Source organism: Phalangium opilio, unplaced genomic scaffold (genome assembly GCF_054372755.1).
Source record: "Phalangium opilio isolate 3A_F unplaced genomic scaffold, DU_Popi_V2 ptg000041l_1, whole genome shotgun sequence".
NCBI classification, from domain to species: domain Eukaryota; kingdom Metazoa; phylum Arthropoda; class Arachnida; order Opiliones; family Phalangiidae; genus Phalangium; species Phalangium opilio.
In genome coordinates, this window is record NW_028324165.1 from 9,799,061 (window position 1) to 9,819,537 (window position 20,477).

A 20,477-nucleotide genomic window follows, 5' to 3' on the forward strand; every position below is an offset into this window, starting at 1 on the left:
TAATTATATTAAAGTAGCGCGCTGATTGGTCAACCAAATAACCTAGAGAGAAAGCGAGACTCGATGTCGTTATCATCTTATACCGTACGCACTATGGAAGGCTTTCATTTACTTCAGTGCACGATAACTTTCTGTTATTTCTATTTGCCTTTGATCTGACGTTATGTTACGGAGAAGCATGAACTTCTGATCAAAGATATGTTCATTTATTTCAGACTTTTTGTAAGAAGAACCAGTAATGGAACCAAATTTAATTAAGATAAATGTTCCGATTAAATGATGTAATACAATTAAATATGGGTTAAAAAATAGAGCAAAATAAAAAATATATTCTTCCAATTCCATCAAATAATATTCGATTTTTTTGCGGTGTTTTATAGTTTAGCAAATAGTCGAGGGGTTAGACACTCGTGAAGTCAGGTGTAAGAACTATGAAAATCCCTGGACGCGATTGGTCGGAAGTGCAAATTTCAAATTATCTATAAAATCTCAAACTAATTTTAATTTTAAAATCATTCAAAGCTATTTCCTGGATGATAATGCCAAAAAATATCACTTGATTTTCCTTTTCACCCTCCCTTTAAAATTCCACGTGCTAGAAACTTGAAATTTCGCGGACTTCAACAATAATGTCACGTGACTAGATACAAAAAAAACAATTTTAACAAAGAAACATTTTTTCAAGCTCAATTTGTGAGAGTAAAAAGAAAATTTAATCTATATATTATCATTAAGTGTAGGGTTTAAATTGATATTTAATAACTTAATAAAGAGTTACGATGTTAGAACCGTACGAAGGGGTATAGTTTAGGTGTAATTTGGAACGTCAAAAAGTGGGAGCGAAAAATGAGTAACTCATCTCTTTTCAACTATAACATCTGTCATGAAAGTGTTAGAGAGTTACGAGGAAAATCGGGGTGAGACTTATCTAACTGCCATTAGGCTTAGCAAACCAATTGCAACAGAAGTTCAACACCCCCCTCCTTGTACCGTTAGTGTGTGTATATATATATATAGTTTAGGTATAGAAGTTAATTAATCTCAAGGTTGTGAAATGATCAAAGGGAATTAACAGAAAGTGAGACAGGTAGGCAGAGTTAAAAAAACAGCCCACCGAATTTTATTGGGTTTTCTGAGTTTTTATCGGGGTATTTTATGGGTTTTTATCGTGGTATTTTCCGGGGTTTTTATCGTGGTATTTTCCGGGGTTTTTATCGTGGTATTTTCCGGGGTTTTTATCGGGGTATTTTCCGGGGTTTTTATCGGGGTATTTTCCGGGGTTTTTATCGGGGTATTTTCCGGGGTTTTTATCGGGGTATTTTCCGGGGTTTTTATCGGGGTATTTTCCGGGGTTTTTATCGGGGTATTTTCCGGGGTTTTTATCGGGGTATTTTCCGGGGTTTTTATCGGGGTATTTTCCGGGGTTTTTATCGGGTATTTTCGGGGTTTTATTGGGAATATACTACATTTTAAGGCTTTCATTAACATTCCCAGTGCCAAATTACTTCCTATTTTTTTTTCTATTTGCATTTGCCCCTGCAAACTCTTAAACAAAAGGGAGCGAAATTATCATAACCTCGGAGTAATTTCCTTCTGGTTTCTTATAGAGAAGATGTTCCCCTTCTTACGTAGAATGTCTTAATCCTAGCATAGAGGACGTGTGTGAGAGAGAGTTGCGATACAATTGATGATCTGTGAAGCCCAAATCGACAGTAAGGGGATTTCTCTCAGTCCAAGCAAGCTATACCAATAAAATTGAGGAAGGGGAAAACTATAGCAAAAATTCCAATATGTCGTCTACAGATGTCGTACATGAGAAAATCGACATGATTTTAGCCCCCTCCCCCTTCCCCTAAGGAACCTTGCAAAGTTTAGTATATAACAATATCAAAATCCAGGCCTAATTAATGGCTCCAGATATTAGCGTTTCAATTACTAAAATTTGTATAATATATACAGGGTGTTTCTGATAAGTCTGGTGGCATAAATTAAGGGGGATGTTTGTTCTTTGGGAAACCGATTTTGAGTCGAAAATGTTCTATACTTCTATCGCCTCCATTTTGTTTACCATAAGGGACACCGTTTTCGAGTTATGATTTGATGTAGTGTTTTAGGGATGACCCCTTAATTAAATATAATTAGAAATCATTGTCTAAGTCAGTTTCTTAATTAAATTTAACTAAGGGGTCATCCGTAAAATACTCCAACAATCTTAACTTGAAAACAGTGTCCCTTGTGGAAATATATTTAATTTTACAAAATTAGTGGTAAATTTTCACATAATTTTCAAAGAATATTTAAAAATATCAATACCTTAGGATAGTTGAAACTAAACCCTAACATCAATTTAAATTAATTAAATTTTATAAACTACACGTCACATAAAAGAGAGGCCACTACAAAACTCAGTAAAAAAATATAACAAAAAAAAAATTACAAAACATCAACAAAAACCGAAACACATAAAAACGATCTAAAACTCAAAATTAATTTTTTTTGCCGATTTTTAATAACCCAAACAAATAAAATAAACCCAAAAATGGAGATTTTTAAAATATTCAAATTACCTGAATCTTTGGCGATAATAAGACGGTGGAGAAACACAACCTTTCGCTAAGACTAACTTATCAAATATGCATCAAGTTTCGTGCGAAGGCGTAAAATATATCTTGGGATATTAAAAGTTAATAAAATCAACGTCACTTGTATGAATAATGAAAGACGTTTTAATTATAAACCCTTGTTAAGTAAGTGTTTACGTAAGACGCAAAATTAGGGAAAATAAAGTGATTCTCTCCTTAGTTATACGATATACTTAGTTTAAAGCTAAGCCTTCATTCGCGTATATCAAGAATTAATTTGATACATTTTAAACAAAGTAAACTTTAATTGGGCCTCTAGTCAATAAAAATTAAACTTTAATTCCCCCCAATAAAAAGCTTAAACATTTATTCAAAACATTTTCCACAAAACATTTATTCAAAACATTTTCCACAAAACATTTTTTCAGGACAAACCATTTGCTCAAATACCAGTCGGTAAAACATAGAATACAAAATCGGGGAACTTTAAACTTCTGTTAACAAAAGTCTATAACATTGAAGCTTTACTTTAAAAAAAAACTGTATTTGACAAAGGAAACGTTGCATTGTGTTTTTCGTTATAGCTAAAATGCAGTATCAGATACAGATAGAAGCAAAAGAAAGTGAGGTAGCGCTTAAATATTTGTCAACCAAGGCGCATGCATGCGCTTGTGGTCATTTTTATCCCATCACGTCAAGACAATCAAGGTTTATGGGTTGATTGATTGCTGAGGATTTAGTAAATACCAAACAGTAATTTTAGAATTCACCCAGCACGGTGCGATAGTTATATACCCATCTGCATTAAGTTTGATGAGCGGGAGAGCAAATTAACAAAAAGGGCTCCCTCGCCTGGGGGAAGAATCATGTTACATAACTAAAGTATTAAGTGGATACAGAGTGTCACGCTTCTTCTATTATCCCCTTCTGATATCCCCTAGGAGTAAATATTTTCGTTGGCTCATGGGCGAGGCGCTCTCCAAACTTCCTCACTTCCTCTTCTTTTTTCTATTTGTCTTTGTCAATATGGCTTACTTAAAGTTGACTGTATGTAGCTTGGGTATCGAACAAAGGTCCATAAGCCAGTTAAGCCTATCCAGGGATGAGAATGTCAGTGTTAGACCTCTGGCCTTTGCAACGACTTTGAAACAAAAAGGTCAGTCCGTCAGGGTAAGGGCTCTCCAGCCCAAAGACTATTTATAGTAGCAGGCATACATACATCTAATGGGAATAATTGTGTACTAGCCATTTTCGTATCTAGACGGATTTTGTAGGACTAATCATTATGTATGACGAATTTTACCTTGCGAATTAATAATCTATGTCGTTACGCGTTGCACCTTGCGCGCGGGCCTAGGAACTCTCGTTGCTACTACCAACCAATGAAACAACAGTTACAAAGACGCCATCAGAAATATTATTAGGCGTCACACGTGTAGTAAGTTCTCAAGCCCTGTTTACCCACGAAACCTGAATTCATAGAAAATAACACGGGAGCACAATTGTTCCTAGTAGCTGTATGTAATCCCGATTGAAGTAGAGAGAGAGAGAGATGTAACTTGGGATTTGCGGGCTAAGAGCGCCTGGATTGAAAAGGTATTATCTTTGTCTAACAAAATCCTATTGTGATTGTGATAGACTTCTAAAGTCTCTTTATTTTATCAAGGTGTCAAGAGGTCAACGGTGTACAGCGTGTATTAGCTATTAGAAGGTAATTTGATTCCGTTTTACCTGAACGTTGATAAGACTACAGAATGGCTATCAGTTCAGGGCGTTTGAATAGCTAAACCACTCCATAAGAGGCTATTGTATTACCGTGTTGCGATTTAGTGTTAAAAACAAATTGAGATTTAATTAAAAGTTTCGGGTAGTGTCAATTGGTTTTCTATAAAACACTCTAGACCTATACGAATTTAAAGTAAATAATATGAAGTAAACTTGTTAAAAGTCTGGCTCAAATTCATGCAATAATAATAATAATAATAATAAAAATGATTTTAACTTTCTTTTTTTGGCAAAACTGTTCTTCATTCGATATTTTTATAATAATATATATTATATTTTAATAATGAAGATTAACCCTTTCATTTTCTTGGTGTTTAACCAAAATTATTGATGAGTCTAACTTCAAAAAGAGCCCGACGCCACAGCTTAGATCTTTGATATTTATAATAAATTTTCAACAAACAACCCTTACATTGAACGGTGAAATTTTGTATTTCAAGGAGAATTTTGAATTAAATGAATATAAGAATACATACAGCTACTAGGAATCATTGTGCTCTAAAATATATCTCCCATGTTAATTTCTATGAATTCGGGTTGGTTTTGTGGGTATACTGGGCTTGATAAATTACTACACGTCCTTACGCCTATTAATAATTCTGATGCCGTCTTACTAACTGCTGTTTCAGTGGTTGGTAGGGCTAGGTGCAACAGGCAGCGAGATAGATTATAATATTCGCTTGGGTAAATTTGTCATACATAATGATTAGTCAAGCTATAGCTCTTCCCACAATAAAAAAGATCCGCCCTAGATACCTGGAGTGAAAATGTAACGTACACAATTATTCCGATTAGATGTATATATTCCTGGTTGAATATATATATTAATATAATTTAGTTTCCTCAAAATCCCAGACTAATTAAAAACAGTGCAAACATAACTTTCGAGAAGGGTAAAAATTTCTCATTAAAAAGTCCTTATAAAATATTTTATCTCGCATGAAAAACTCAGGACAAACAAAATTAAATATTTCATTTGTGAAAAGAATATCCGAAAAATTAATGAATTCATTATACAGGGTGTTTCAAAAAGGGAATGTGTAATTATAGGACAGTGAGTGGGATCATGGGATGGATGGTTCTATGGGAAATCAATTTTGAGTCTGGAACACACTGTATATAAGTACTATTTTAAAAATGCAAAATATAGTGGTTTTATGAATATGTACCTTTTTTCCTTTTTTTTTCTTTAAAAATTTCCATAACTAGTCTTAATATTTAATAAGTCTTGTAGGAAAAGAATTAAATACATTTTAAGTAAAAAAAATTTAATTAATACTACATCATTATTGAATAGCTAGGCTTTTAAGCATTGCCGCTACATTTATTTATATTGTGTTGGTTGCACGTGGGTAGCAATGAATATTCTAAAGGCAAAGATACGGCAAGTTTTCGCAGTGATTCTATGCAAATAACAAGATTAATACTCCCACGTTAAGTTTATTTTGCGTGGGTTCAAGCTCTTAAGGCGGGCGCGCTTAAATATTAAAATTTTAATACAGTGCAGTCAAGAACCCATTAAATACCCTGGAACATTTAACGATAGCGCATAACGTACACTTACAGTCTCGGTTTTTAGCTACATATCGTATATACGATGGGTTATTAGTTTGACCTGGTCTGTAGAAGAAGTTGTAGAGGAAGATGTAGAAGAAGATGTAGAGGAAGATGTAGAAGAAGATGTAGAGGAAGATGTAGAAGAAGATGTAGAGGAAGATGTAGAAGAAGATGTAGAAGAAGATGTAGAGGAAGATGTAGAAGAAGATGTAGAGGAAGATGTAGAAGAAGATGATGTTTCGTTCGTTATTTTTAACCCATTTTCTTTTATCTAAATAAGTTAACCGCCAATAAGACTGGAATTTTGGAGGAACGTTACTCTTAAGTAGTAGGCACCAGGCACGCACTAAGAAAGATTTTTCAAAACCACCGCCATCTTGAAAAATGGCGGCCAAAAATATAGTTAAAAGCTCTACGGAATAACGTCGGTGTTTTATACCAGATTTTAATTATAATTAGTAAACTGATTTCGTATTACTTATAGACGGACTCTATAGGTTTTGGGGCTCAATAAGTCGCCATCTTGGAAAATGGCGGCCAGAAATGTAAAAAAAAAACCTTTATGAAATAATGTCCGCCCATTTCGATAGATTTCAATAATATTTAATAAACTGGTTCCCTATAACCTATAGATGGAGTTTATGGCTTTTGAAGTTCAATTTACCGCCATCTATAAAAATGGCGGCTAGAAACGTGATTAAAATTTTCCAACGTGCTGTGTCTTTGCTACGCTAGTGTTTCTATATACATCGCCTCCATACATTAGAAAACCAGTATGACATCATGGAAAATTTAAATACCTTGTCATTCATACGTTCTCAGAATTTATATTTGTTCTTGGTTAAGTCAATACCTGTTTTAAAATGCACCAAAGTTAAAATTTTAAATGTTAAGTTTAACTCTTGTACTAAAATTGGTTGAATCAAAGGATTATACGAACTCAAATAACATTTCTGAGGTTGTAATTTTTTAAAACATTCTGTAATATATTACTTAATCATCAAAGGTAGTCTTTAATAACCTTGCAAGTGATTTTTAATCAGAGAATATCTTATATTAAGCCGTTTTCAATATGCTAACCAATAAATAAACAGTATTCTTATTGAAAATTCACCATAAGCCCTGCTGGCTTCTTAAGATACCTTTATTTTAGATATTTGTTAACCTACAGGTATTGTATACCTTTTCAAAACTTTGATTTAAAATCAAAGTAAACCGCGGTTAGAAAAACACCAAAAAAAAAAAGGTATTGAGTTTGTATGATGGTACTTGAAAGACAAAGGTATGAAAAATAGTAAAATTGAATTTTCGACCACTTGCGAAAATAATATATCAGAAAGTGGGCCGGACAAAGAGCGAAAAAAAAACCTATTTCAATATAGATTTTACGGAAATGGTTTTTCTTTTTATACCAAAAGGTTCATTTTTTTAGCCCTAGGGGGCAGGAACTCAAAACGTCTTGTATTTCTTTTTCTCTCTTGAAAACCTTTAATATTTCTATTTTTTGTGGACTCAGTATCTCACGAGTATCCAATCAAGAAACTTTTCAAGGCATTATTATTTTTGCTTTTTCTATTTTATATAGAGGGAGCTGGAGTAGCTCATTAAATATATTGTTTGAACGTAAACTCGAAAAACTACTTGAAATGGTTCTTAAAATGACTCCCATATTCGTATTCCCCGTGTTTAGCGGTTTTCTTAGAGTATTCACAACCTATACTTCCGTTAAATTCGTTCTAAACGGAAATGAGTGTCACGTGAGTTTATATTAATCACGTGACATTTTAAAATCATATATATTCCTTTAGTGTGAGTACTCAAAGGTCGCGGCGAGCAGAATACAAATCCGTTTATAGATATTGAACTGCTAGAACTAAAAGTGAATGTCACGTGCAATTCCACTAACCACGTGATATATCAAATAATAGTACCCGTATCATGTGAGTACTCAAGTTAAAGCCCGCGACGAGCAGAATCCAAATCCGCCTTTAGACGTTACCCTAGTCAAACGGAGCGGAAGTTAATTGTAAAAACAACTCGGAACATATACATATATATTTATAAAAGAATTGAGATTAATTTATAACTAAGAAATAAAAAGAAGAAGAATTTCATCAAGTAAGCTATCTCTCAATTTCCGAGTAACATTTATCTCGCCAAGAAGGTTTCGATCTTAGATAAAAGACAAAAAAGGAAAAAAAATGCGAAATGGAGTAAAGGAAAGTAGATCATGATATCGAACAGCTCTCGGTCCATTAATTCTTAACCCTTAGGGGTGTTCAAAAAAGAGGGGGGATGTAATAGAACTCTTCATTAAACTTTTATAATCCAAACGTATCTTTTCTGTAAGATAGGCAAGAAGGAGGAGTAGGAGGAGTCGCACCTTTTCGATTAAGATGGTTCGATGCTTGCACAAACTTCACTAGACTACCTTACCGACTTCTCTCCGGATTGCTCTTTCTTTTTTATCGAAGCATCTTGTCGTGGGAGGGCGGGGGCGAAGAGATTTCAAGATGCTTTGATAGTACAAGCGTATATTCTTAAAATATATGTATATATATTCTTAAAATATATGTATATATATTCTTAAAATATATGTATATATATTCTTAAAATATATGTATATATATTCTTAAAATATATGTATATATATTCTTAAAATATATGTATATATATTCTTAAAATATATGTTTATATATTCTTAAAATATATGTTTATATATTCTTAAAATATATGTATATATATTCTTAAACTAGGTTTCAAAAATAGAAAAAAATATTTAATTTTTAATCGATGACTTTTTTATTTTTTTAAAGTGTTGTCAATGGATGTAAGCAGTGAGTACGTATAAGAAGGAGAAGGCCAAAGAAGGAAGGTAACTACAACGGCACAGCTCGATATATCTCTCACGCGCACGTACCTCGGCGCACAGCCGAAGAGCCAGACGTCACGTGATTCGAAAAAAAAGGAGAAAATTCAAAATGTGGTTAGAGGCTCACACCAGAGATAAAATTTTCTGATTTTTCCCCTCTCTGTTGCGCCTGGGAGTTGTGGCGTGCTCCTGTAATCCAGCCCTTTGGAAGCTAGAATCGATGGATGTGCAGAACTCTGATACCGAGCCACATCTTCGTGGGACTCTGAAGGAGAATTTAATCTCTCCGCTCCAGTCTCCTCCTAATACGTGCTCACTGATGTGACAGTGAGGACCTAGGTAGGGGTATCTCTGTAAATTACACATTTCGAATCTCTATGCTACAGTCGCAATATCGTCTTAGCTGCAGGAAGACTTGAGAAAAATCCAAAATCCACAATTTTCCAGGCTTTGATGTTATTGATTCGTACCACTTATTTTTTTAGGTCTATTTGTTTGTGGGTGGTTTGGGATTTTTGCTGTTTTTTATACATACATATATATATATAATGATACGGTATGGTGGTTCGTTTCTTCTTTCGTAAGAACACATACATACATACATACATACATACATATATATAATATATTAATAAAAAAAACCTGGAACTCTTTTCAGTCGCTCATGGATCTTAAAAATGTTCCATTTATAGGGGACTCGAAAACTGAACTGAACTGGTAGAGGGGTGCATGCATTCAAGCTTTCTTTGTCCACGTGCAAAAATATATAATAATAGATCAGCTCAGCTCGAGAAAATTAATTAACGATTAGCGTTCACTATAGGATATGTCATCAACTGTCATTAGGATCTATAGTTTACTTTTCTGGTATATCAAGGTCACTTGACCACGGAGGGATGCTTTGATGAAACTTATGTATTCCCCTAGGCTTACTGCAAACTACAGACCATAGGAAGCTATGTGAACGCAAAGACGTACCGTTACCAGTCCACCGAATTTGGAAGTTCCGTATTGTTTGAAGCCATATCTTAATTAAACACATCTTTGTTGACAAACATACCCATCAATGTTCCTTGCGTCTTAAGACCAAAAGATGGTCAACAAACCAGGCTCCATTTTACCCCCATCTTAACTGGTCCTCTCTTACAAATACAAGATCCATGCACTGGTCTCTCCCTCTGAGTATCAGATCATTTCAGATCACGTCACATCGTCTGGTTTGATGGATTGGTGTCCCTTCTTCACTACCCCCTTCCCTCATCCCCTCGCTTTGTCACCACCGACCGACGTAAAGAAAGATGTCTTGTTTCTTTCTAGCTCGAGACCTTTTTCAATATTTTTTTCATTCTTTCATTCCTTAAGCCTTTGCCGAAAGATCGAAGCCTCGGCGGGAGGCTAGCTTAAACATTGATTGCTTAAGAAGTATAGAACGTTAGACTTAGCATAAATAACGTTTGCGTACATTTTGAAACGTTTTTGTTTTGTGTTTGGGTTTCAGAAAACTATAGTTAAATTGTTACATTGTTTATTTTTTGTAAAGATAGGAATGCATACGGCTAATTGGAATCATTGTATACGTGCAATTTTATCAACGTATCTAGGCAGCTTTCTTTATGGGAGGAGCTATAGACTAATCCTTATGTATGACGAATTTTACCACGTGAGTAATCTATCTCGCTGCATACCACACCTAGAAACTCTCCTTCCTACCAACCAATGAAATCGCAGTTAGAAAGACGCCATCATAATTATTAATAGACGTGACGTGTAGTAAGATCTCAAGCCCGGTATACCCACAAAATCCGAATTCATAGAAATTAACAAGGGATTTATGGGGATACAATTATTCCGATTAACTGTATGCATTCTCGGTATCATAAGGTTATAATAGTCTCCATAAGTAAATGTAGGCCTAGGAAACAATATTCATAGTTCTCAAGCCCGGCCCACAAAACCAGCATATTAGAAATTAGCATGCAATATATAGGGATACAATTATTCCGATTAACTGTATGCATTCTCGGTATCATAAGGTTGTAATATTCTCCATAAGTAAATGTAGGCCCAGGTAACATTAGTATTCATCACGGATTTTACTAAGTATTATATTCGGTATCTCAGAGAGGCAACTATACGCTCTTGTAACTGACTGATAATACCTCATTTTCATATTTTATTTACCTTATTGGTAATAAATACAAAGATTGAATCAAATAACTCGTTATGTAAGAGAACTTTGGAAATTTAAATTTGCGAAACTATACATTAATAGGGGGTATAATCCTTTGTAGAAAGGCCGGCATATTAAGATATAGCAGAGGGGGGGTCCATCTATAGTTGTAGAAATTATTCCGTTCTATTGAGAGCCATTGAAACGGCAAATACCCATCCATTGAGAAATTTACATCTTATTGTTTAGGCTACGCCCTTAAATGGAAAGGATCCCTAGAATTTGGCCTCTTGAACAAGCTCTAAGCCGATTTAATTCGAACCCGGACTGGGCTGGGGTAGGGTATGGTATGGTATGGTATGGTATGGTAGTTCCGAAGCCAGCCGGGGGTGCGCTAGAATAGTCCCAGTGCAGCCCTGTTTCCTGCTCTGATCTGTGAAACGAACCATGCCGTTTCTTAATAAGAGTTCATAATACGAGAATATGTTCTACCACGATTTTTGGGGCCACTAATGCAACAGACGTTAAGATGTTCAAATTAAATCCATCCCTAATTTTCTGACACAATTTCTTGTAATTGTTTCAATTTATCAATATTTATAAAAAAAAAATTATTATTTTAAATTAAGAAACCGCAACTGAACTCTTAATTGAACATACAGCACCCTATTTTAGAAATACGGGTTCGAATAATTTGATGGACTGGTAACGTAGAAGCCCTATCTAATGTCTTTGCCTCCATATAAAGTCCAATCATTGACGTTCCATTTTAAATGCACCTTACCCCTCTCGAAAATGGTATCTCTAAAGGTATTATTGCGAATATATAGTCAAAATAAAATACAATTTGATATAAGTTTACTGAAGGAACAATGTTGACGTCATATACTCCTTATGATCAGCTCCTGTTCTTAGTCAATTGGTGCGAGCAAGCAAGAGAAGAAAAGCAAGGCTATGATATACAGGGTGTTACGAATAAGTCTGGTGGCATAAATTAAGGGAAACTGTGTTCTTTGTTGAATCAATTTTGAGTCGAAAATGTTCTATACTTCTATCGCCTCCATTTTGTTTACCACAAGGGACACTCTTTACGAGTTATGATTTGACTCAGTGTTTTAGGGATGACCCCTTGATTAAATTAAATTAGAAATAATTGTCTAAATCAGTTTCCTAATTATTTATGAGGGGCCATCCGTAAAATACTCTTTACAATCTTAACTCGAAAACAGTGTCCCTTGTGGCAAAAATGGAGATAGAAGTATAAAACATTTTCGACTTAAAATCGATTTCACAAAGAATACACTGATCTGCCCCTTAATTTATGGTATGGTAGACTTTTCAGAAACACCCTGTTTATATGAAGGCGGAAGAGGGTTTTCAAGGGGGGGTGTAGCGAAGAGAGGATGGGGTCAAAGGGGATCAACTTTCACTAGTGGATAAATCAGACGGCAGTGTATCGTTGGAGCGTGGATAATCTTCGTTGAGAGGTTTCGAGTAGTAAGTATAGAGTTTTTGGAAGCAAGCTTAATAATAAATACCGCATGTCCCATAGCTTGTCTATAGGTTTTGAATCGCGATGATCTTGTTATCTAAAACCAAAAGTTTTGCTTACGGTTTAACCAGATATTCCTTACTGGATGTTCAAGTATTTATCCTTCATTATAAGTACCTTCATTTCCCCCATAAAAGGTTAAACAGAAACAGAAGTATTTTAAAAGAAGTTTACTATGTTTTAGGAAGTTTGGAATCAGATATGGAAAATGCATGCATTGGTACGAAATTTTCACATTAAAATTCAGTGACTTTTCCATGGGTCTTCCCTAACATTTCTTTATGATTTTCCCTGACGTTTTTAAGCCCAATTATTATTGTTTCAAATATAAGAAACATTGAAGTAAGTAAAAAATTTAGCTTATATTTCATTTTATGAATATTTAATGTAAAATATTGCGAATTTCGAAGTTTGGTCAAACGTGGTTTGGCTAAAACGGCGTTTAAAACGTTGTCCAGCTGAATGGCTGACCAGCGGGTATTTTAGCTATTCCCAGACTTTTAGCTGACCTTTTGGGGCCCATTTTGAAATTCCCTGACTTTTCCCTGACACTTTGCAGCCTTGATATAAGAATTGCAGCATAACTTTTACAAAAGTGTTTCGTAATGTTACTCTTTGTTGGAATGCAGTGAAATACTTCGCATCATTCACTTCTGATATCCATAACGATAATTTCTAAAAACATTGCGCTACGAGAAGGGTCGGAAACGGAGGATCCTAAGCCAACCAAGAGAGAAAATTCTCTTTCGCGCTCTCTCTCTCATGCAGGAAGCAAGAGGATAAAGAGGAAAAGAGGTTTTGATTTTTGAAGGAATGGAATCTTCCGGCGCGGCGAACAAAACAAGGCCGGAGGATTCTTTCCGCCCCGTTAAAGCTTGACGTATGATAACCCTGAAGAGCTTGACGTCCATGCTATGAAACGTTACTTTCCCCCGTTTCACTTAAGCCTAATTTATTCTTTTGTTGTTAAATAAAGATAAGTAGGATGTAGGTTAAAATGAACATCACGTTCGCCTTCAGCTCAGCACCGCCTTTAAAATGAGTACAAACACGATATGGTTACGACTAATTTTAACATAAGTGACCTGCTTCCGTTATGTCACTTCCGGAATGTGTTGGATGAGTGGTATTAACTGATGTCGTTATTACAATGATTTTAATCGTTTAGGCTTATTGCTAGCTGCAGTTTAAAACGTTTATAAAAACAATAAGCATAACATAGCAACCCAGGTGTTTTACTTCCGGTTTGCTTATAAATTAGTATTACACCACACTTCCGGTTTGTTTAAATTTTCGGGTAGTATGGCTTGTGGGTACTTACACGAAAGCGCTTGAAGCAAAGAATAAAAGTATGTTGTAAATGTGAAATTAGAACTTATACGATCATCGCCAAATCAATTAGAGTTTAAAACTAACTACGCATGTCACTTCCGGTTGGGATAAGGTTACAGGAAGTATGGCTTGTTAGTACTTAAACGAAAGCGCATCAAGCAAGGTACAATTATAAGTTATCAATATGACAATAGAACTAAGAGTTAATTGCCAAATAAACTTTTAGACAATTAGTACAATTCAAGGTAAGGGGAAGCATATTTATAAAGATCTTTATGAAATTGGCAATTGCTTAAAGTAAAAACAATAGCTCGGTTTCGCTTTAAGGTTCATTATTAATAAAGAAAGGAAAAATTTTCTGCTGATCTTTGGTAAAACTTTCAGCGGGGTAGTTTTTGATAATGAGAACGATCGGACGGGGCAAACTCTAGTCGCGCTTCCGAGTAGTTGATTTAAGTGTAGTTCAAACTCTGAAGGCGCTCCGTTTTAATCCTACCTAATCATTTTCTCAAGTACGTCTTACGTATTCGGAACAAAAGAGCTAGGTATTTCTCATCACCACCTATTTGTTTAAGATTTTTGATGAATTGTAATTATTTATAAAAGTCTAAATTCTCTCTCTATAAGACCCAAGGACAAATATTCCCTTAGAAGAAGAAAGATGTAGCTTGCTTGCTTTGCCTGTCTGTCTATTAATAACGCCCTGAGAGAGTTAAACATAATTAGTAACGTAACAACGTTGAGTATGACAACTGACGTTAATTAATATCAAGTCTGTCTAATATCGCCATCTGATAGTTTAGCAAATAAATTAAGTCTGTCTGTCTAATAGTAACGTCCTTAGAGTTTAGCAAAGGGATTAAGTCTGTCTGTCTACTAGTAACGCCATTTCAGAGTTTAGCAAATGGATTCAGTCTGTCTGTCTAATAGTAACGCCATTAGAATGTTTAACGAATGGATTGAGTCGGTCTATCTGATAGTAACGCTCTGACACCGTGATGTTCTTGAAGGTGCTTTAACAGCGATAGCGGAATTTAAAAAGTGACGAATTCACGTCCAAAAAGAAAAAACCCTCAAAGAAACGAAGGGCGCCTCTAGCGGAAAACAGAGCCATTTTCGATAAAGGAAAATATATAACCGTGAACGGGCCTTGATAAATATGGGAGGCAGTGTTTTAGTTAGGGTGACACATGGATACCAATATACCAAAAACAGTATATTTCAGTTTAAAGATCGAGAAAGATTCTAGGAAATAAGTCGCTCTAAAAAGCGAAAAATTGAAAAAGGATTTGCCATCCGGAGCAGCTAACCGAGGGTTCTTTTCTCGAAGTGGTGGGGAAACTGAAAAAACAATATCAAATAACTGTGACAAGAGAGAGAGAAGGCAGGCAGACTGACTAGCTCGCTACTGCTTGAAGTGAAAATAGCATTATATCTCTATTTTTTGGGCGGGAAAAGCTGCACGGCCAAATTGACAGTTGGTCTGATGTACCAGCAACTATATCCAATAATCCGTAAACTCGACTTTCACTTTTGCACCGCGCGCCGTGTTTTGTCTGAGCACCACTACTACTATCAAACGCAAATGTAAATAATAGGAAGTGAGGTGCATTACTACTTCAGTCTACTAAACACTTCTTTTGACTCAAAAATCGTGGGAAGCTCTAGGTTATCATTACGTATGACGAATTGGCCTTATTCCTATTCAGCTCCACTAGCGGAGGGTCTGGAAATTACTCCCAAAGAGACTGGGTAATTTAAGAAGGTTCTCAGAATCCCACCAGGTGACTCGAGCGCCACGTCATCTGACGGTGATTCTGCGAACCTTCGTGAGTTACCCAGTCTCTATGGGAGTAGTTTCCAAACCCTCCACCAGTGGTGCTAAATAGAAATAAGGCCAATAAGTTCCAATCACACAGCAAGTAAATATAAATAAAATAAAGCCAATAACCAATCTCACAGCAAGTTGCACCTTGCGTAGCTACCAACCAATGAAACAACAGTTAGAAAGACGTCATGATTTTTAATAGGCGTGACGGAAGTACTAAGTTCTCAAGCCCGGTATACCCCCAAAACCCGAATTCATAGAAATTAACATGTGATAGATATATATGGGTCACAATGATTCCAATTAGCTGTATGTATCCCATAACTGTAGAGAATTATTATGTTTATACCCAAATACATATCCCTTCAGAAAAGGACCGATAGGCGTCTCAACTTTAATAACCGTATAAGATTAGTGCCTTGACCAGCATAATACCATCCGTCTAACATTATATCAAGGAATGGAGAAGAAATTTCCATCTACTTCCGCCAACCAGCGAGCTAGCGAACAGCACGTGGGTCTAGTACTAGCTTTTGCGCCAAAAGCTAAATCTGCCAATAAAAGTTCCCGCCACGGCGCAAACGATCTATCAAAATCGCGTATGAAGAAAATATTCCTTTTTCCTTTCACGCTGTAACTCTAGCATAGTGTGGGTGAGCTGGGGGTCAAAGGTCATCGAATAAAACCCGAGGTCCATGGTCCCATAGTCCCAGTATAAGAACCGACCGACCGACCGACCAACCAACCACTGACTAAAACGAAATTGATACGCTATGTGAAAACGGAACGGAAGGTATGAGGTTACAAGGATACTGAAAAGGAATGTTGTGTCATTGAAGAATGAGACAGAAAAATTGTAGTTATGTATGGGGGCCGCCATATTGGATTTTTTAGAACTTAGAGAGGTAGAGAAGAAAACTGATAATTTGTGCAGTTTCTGCGCATGTTCCTAAATACCCAAAAAATAAAAGAACAACTAGCGACATCTAAGTGTCATTAAAGAGCGGACAGAAAAATTGTAGTTATGCATGGGGGCTGCCATATTGAATTTTCTAGAACTTAGAGAGGTAGAGAAGAGATAATTTGTGCAGTTTCTGCGCATGTTCTTAAATACTGCCCAAATTAAAATAAAATAAAACAACTAGCGACATTTAACGGTCAAAAAACAGTTCTCTAAATTAAGTAGTTTCAAATAAATGTTTCAGATTCAAATTTTCTGAAGTTCAGAGAAAATTTAGAAAGAAATAACTAACGATATCCAGCGGTTAAAAACTAGAAATTAAGTTGTTTCCCCATAAATATATCAGATTAAAATTCCCTGACTTCTCCAGGTTTCCCTGATAATTTCAAGTGATTTAATACACTGATTTTCCCAGACAATTTTAGCCCATAAGTTGTCAGAGTTAAAATTCTTAAAATTGCTTGACCTTTTTAAATTCAGTGACCCTATTAAATGTCACTCGAGAACCAACAAGATACTTATAAATTTAGTTCAGTGGGAACAAAAACTTCTTCTTCAAATAAACATGGCTGCCGTTAAAAAAAGCCATTCCAAAAACAAGGGCCACTTATCAAGTAATCAATCGTACAATCCTTAACCACCCTTTTTAGTACACTTGGGTAGGAACAAATGACAGCGGTATCTGTGCAAGGAGGTAACGCTTGACCATCAAAGAGCCTTATTATTAATGCATAGAAAATAGGACAATTCCCAATGGAACGCTGCAAGCGCGCAGTTATTCGTTCTGCCAGTACCCCCAGTTGCAAGAGGGTACCTACCAACTTGGCAGGTCATAAAGTTCGAGCGATAGTCAGTGACTGATTACGTTATTGATAATTTACAAAGTGCCAAGGCCTAAACTATAGCTAAGCCTTGGTTCGTAGCCCTATACGCGTGGCGTGTTACAGCGGTCAAAGATTAGGCTATTAAAAGATGCATCGTTCAAAACTCAAGGCTGCATAAATACTTGTATCGCCTCAACGATTATCGTTACGAAGCCAATTTGCCACGATAAATATCGACTTTTCGATACTAATACCATACTATTTAGCGCATTCATTGGATACATTTACCTTAAATTGAAAATAAAACTTTTAAAAACTTACAAATCGGTGTATGATTGTAAATTAATGTGGCGTCCAGTGACCCCAGTTCCTAAGTAAATGTTGAAATGAGGGTGAAATCGATGACCGAGGCTTAGCATCCAGGCTGAATCGTGAATATTTCCAATTATCAAGGCACCTAGAAATAAATTAAGGTTAATAATTATTAAATGCGTTTCTAATCTACTTAATTTTGTATTTAAAAACCGTAGGACTCAAAAGATAACATGAACTTACAAAATATAACAGTAGCTAGTGGGCGTTTTGATCACAACATAATTATTAATTACTATTCTGTAGGTGAAAGCAGACGGTGGGTTTCAAATTGGGAAATAGGGCTGGACATAAGTAACAGACTGATGGGGGAAAAAATAAAACTACTAAGCCTAATTATTAAAAAAAAAATAGGTAAAAAAACGTAGTTTATTTTTAGAAATATTTGGCAGTGGATAACCTTACTAATCAGTCCAAATCGGACGGATCTCGTACTTCATCCCATTAATTAAAAGACCAAGGCCCTCAAAAGAGGAAAAAAACTATTTAGGCAAATAAAGCTTTTGAATATTCATAAGGTTAAGTGTAAGCGCATTTTAATCCTGATTTGGGGGCAAAATCAATTATCGAAAGAGCCAATTGGATGCGGTGGGGATTCTCCAAGTGCAGTGTGTTCTGTCCCTGCCACTGCAAAGGGACAGAGTATATATCTAGGGTCCTAGAGATTTCCCACCCGTTAGCTCCGATACAATTCAAAATCTTTAATTGAAACAGTGGGACTGCCTTAATGCTTGCTACATACCAAAAGTAAATCAATCCTGGGAGTAAAATGTTTCCTGGATAGAGGACGGCAACTTGACCCTCCATCGAGGGGGTAGACGCTCTGGATCTCTGTGTGCACCTGAGTTCAAAAGAGTTCAGCTTTGACAGTGCATTGAGTTCAAAGCTTTCGGAACTCAGAGTTCAGCTTTGACAGTACATTGAGTTCAAGACATATTGTACACTTGAATTCTCAAGTGTCTACCCCCTCGCCCTCCATTGAAGCTAACCTAAGCCTAACAATATCCCTTACCTTAACCAAAACTAACGTTACCCTAAGCCTGAATCTCACCTAAACCTAACTCTAACTTAACATAAACAAATCTAACCGTAACCCCAACATAACCTAACCCTAACCTTAACACAAAATATTACCCCATAACATAATGGGGGGATGGAGGGTCAGGAGTGCGAGGCAACTGAGTTTTAGTTTATGAAACTAGAAGCGTCTGTTACTTCTTAATTTACTCTTGGATGTATCATTTGTACTTGTACTTGAAAAACAACAGTCCCAGGAAAGGAAATTTAGGGGAGGTTTGAGGAGCCCTTGTTCTAAAGGGATTTGAGAGATTTCCAGTAGCTATAGCTGGCCTTCTTTTAGCTGCTAAAAGGAAAAGGTAGCTAAGCCTAAATTGAATTATTTTATTTCAAGCCCGGGAAAATTCCTTGGTTTCAACCAATTTTATTAAAACATTGCCTTAACGAAAAACCAAAAGAAAGAAAGAAAAAAAACTCCCCCATTTCATTCTCTGGTTTTTCTTCAGCTCTTTTAATCAACTTTAAGTGTCTCTTGGGATACCAGCAGCGTACTTTTTGAATGTTAATTTTTCTTATTTAAACTCGATAAAAACGACAAAACTAAGGCATTATAAAGAAATGTGTAAATTTGGGTTCAAGTACCGGTTAGTTTTAAAGCCTTTGCAGCTAATACAATGAGGGTAACGGTATAAATTAGTATATTCCTTAAGCCTTGGTTTATATTTACGCGCGAAACAACCTAGCCTCGTGGCTCTATGTCACGTGACCTTCATTTGAAGGTCGTGGAATTTCAAAATTCAAAAACAAAGGCTTAACTAATTTTTAAGGGATTTTCTGCTAGAACTTCTGCATTTTTTCCTGTCTTCTATAAGGGATTTACACTGTCCATGGTTTTTACTTATAAGATGTCACTTGCGCCCTGGATTTGAACCCCTATATCAGGGACGGTACCTTTTAGGATGGTCATTCCTAAAATAGGCTTATCAAACTTCATTCTATCCTATAAGTAAGGTCACTATAGCTTTTCCATCACAAAGAACAAGACTATATAGGAATTGGGAGATTCTACGATATTTTGATCCAATTGTCAGCTCCCAAGAGAACGTGGACACATTTTCTTGGTTCCAGCCTTTTATTTTTTTGGGGGTTAAAAATCGAAAAGTAAAGATATAAAGTTGCCGCCAAACGAATCCTATTTCGAAAAGTAAAAATTCGTCTCCTGTTTCTTAAATCTGTAAAAACTAAAAACCAGCTTTGGTTTTATTGGCTATAGTTTCAAAGAAAAGTGTTAATTTACAGTCATATTTGGTGGAGGTTTTGAAATCAAGAGTAAATCAAAACAGATGTTGATCAACTTGACATCGTTGGAACAGTCTGGTTGATATAATAAAATTTAACCTTTTGACCCCTGAAAAGTACCAGAAACAAAAAGTAAACCCAATAAGTCAGTCACAACAACACCAGTCCAGATATAAAAACCGTATTATAAACTCTTGGAGCCTTCAAAACAGTAAGAGAAAGTTTTTAAGAGGCTTTAGTCGCCCCCCCAAAAAAGAGTGAACACGTTAAAAGCATTTCCTCTTTGCCCTATGTCCGAATCTCTAATAGTATAAGCATAAGTACAT

At 35.7% G+C, this 20,477-nt stretch overlaps 1 protein-coding gene across 2 annotated transcripts in view; it reads right to left on the minus strand.

Moving 5' to 3' along the window:
- LOC149679837 (cadherin-like and PC-esterase domain-containing protein 1) overlaps positions 1 to 20,477 on the minus strand; it is a 121,864-nt gene that overhangs the window by 46,346 nt on the left and 55,041 nt on the right. For both annotated transcript variants that reach the window (XR_016365900.1, XR_016365901.1), the window contains exon 20: positions 17,785 to 17,920. The gene's annotated coding sequence lies outside the window, so the exon portion shown is untranslated. The remainder of the gene's footprint in view (positions 1 to 17,784; positions 17,921 to 20,477) is intronic.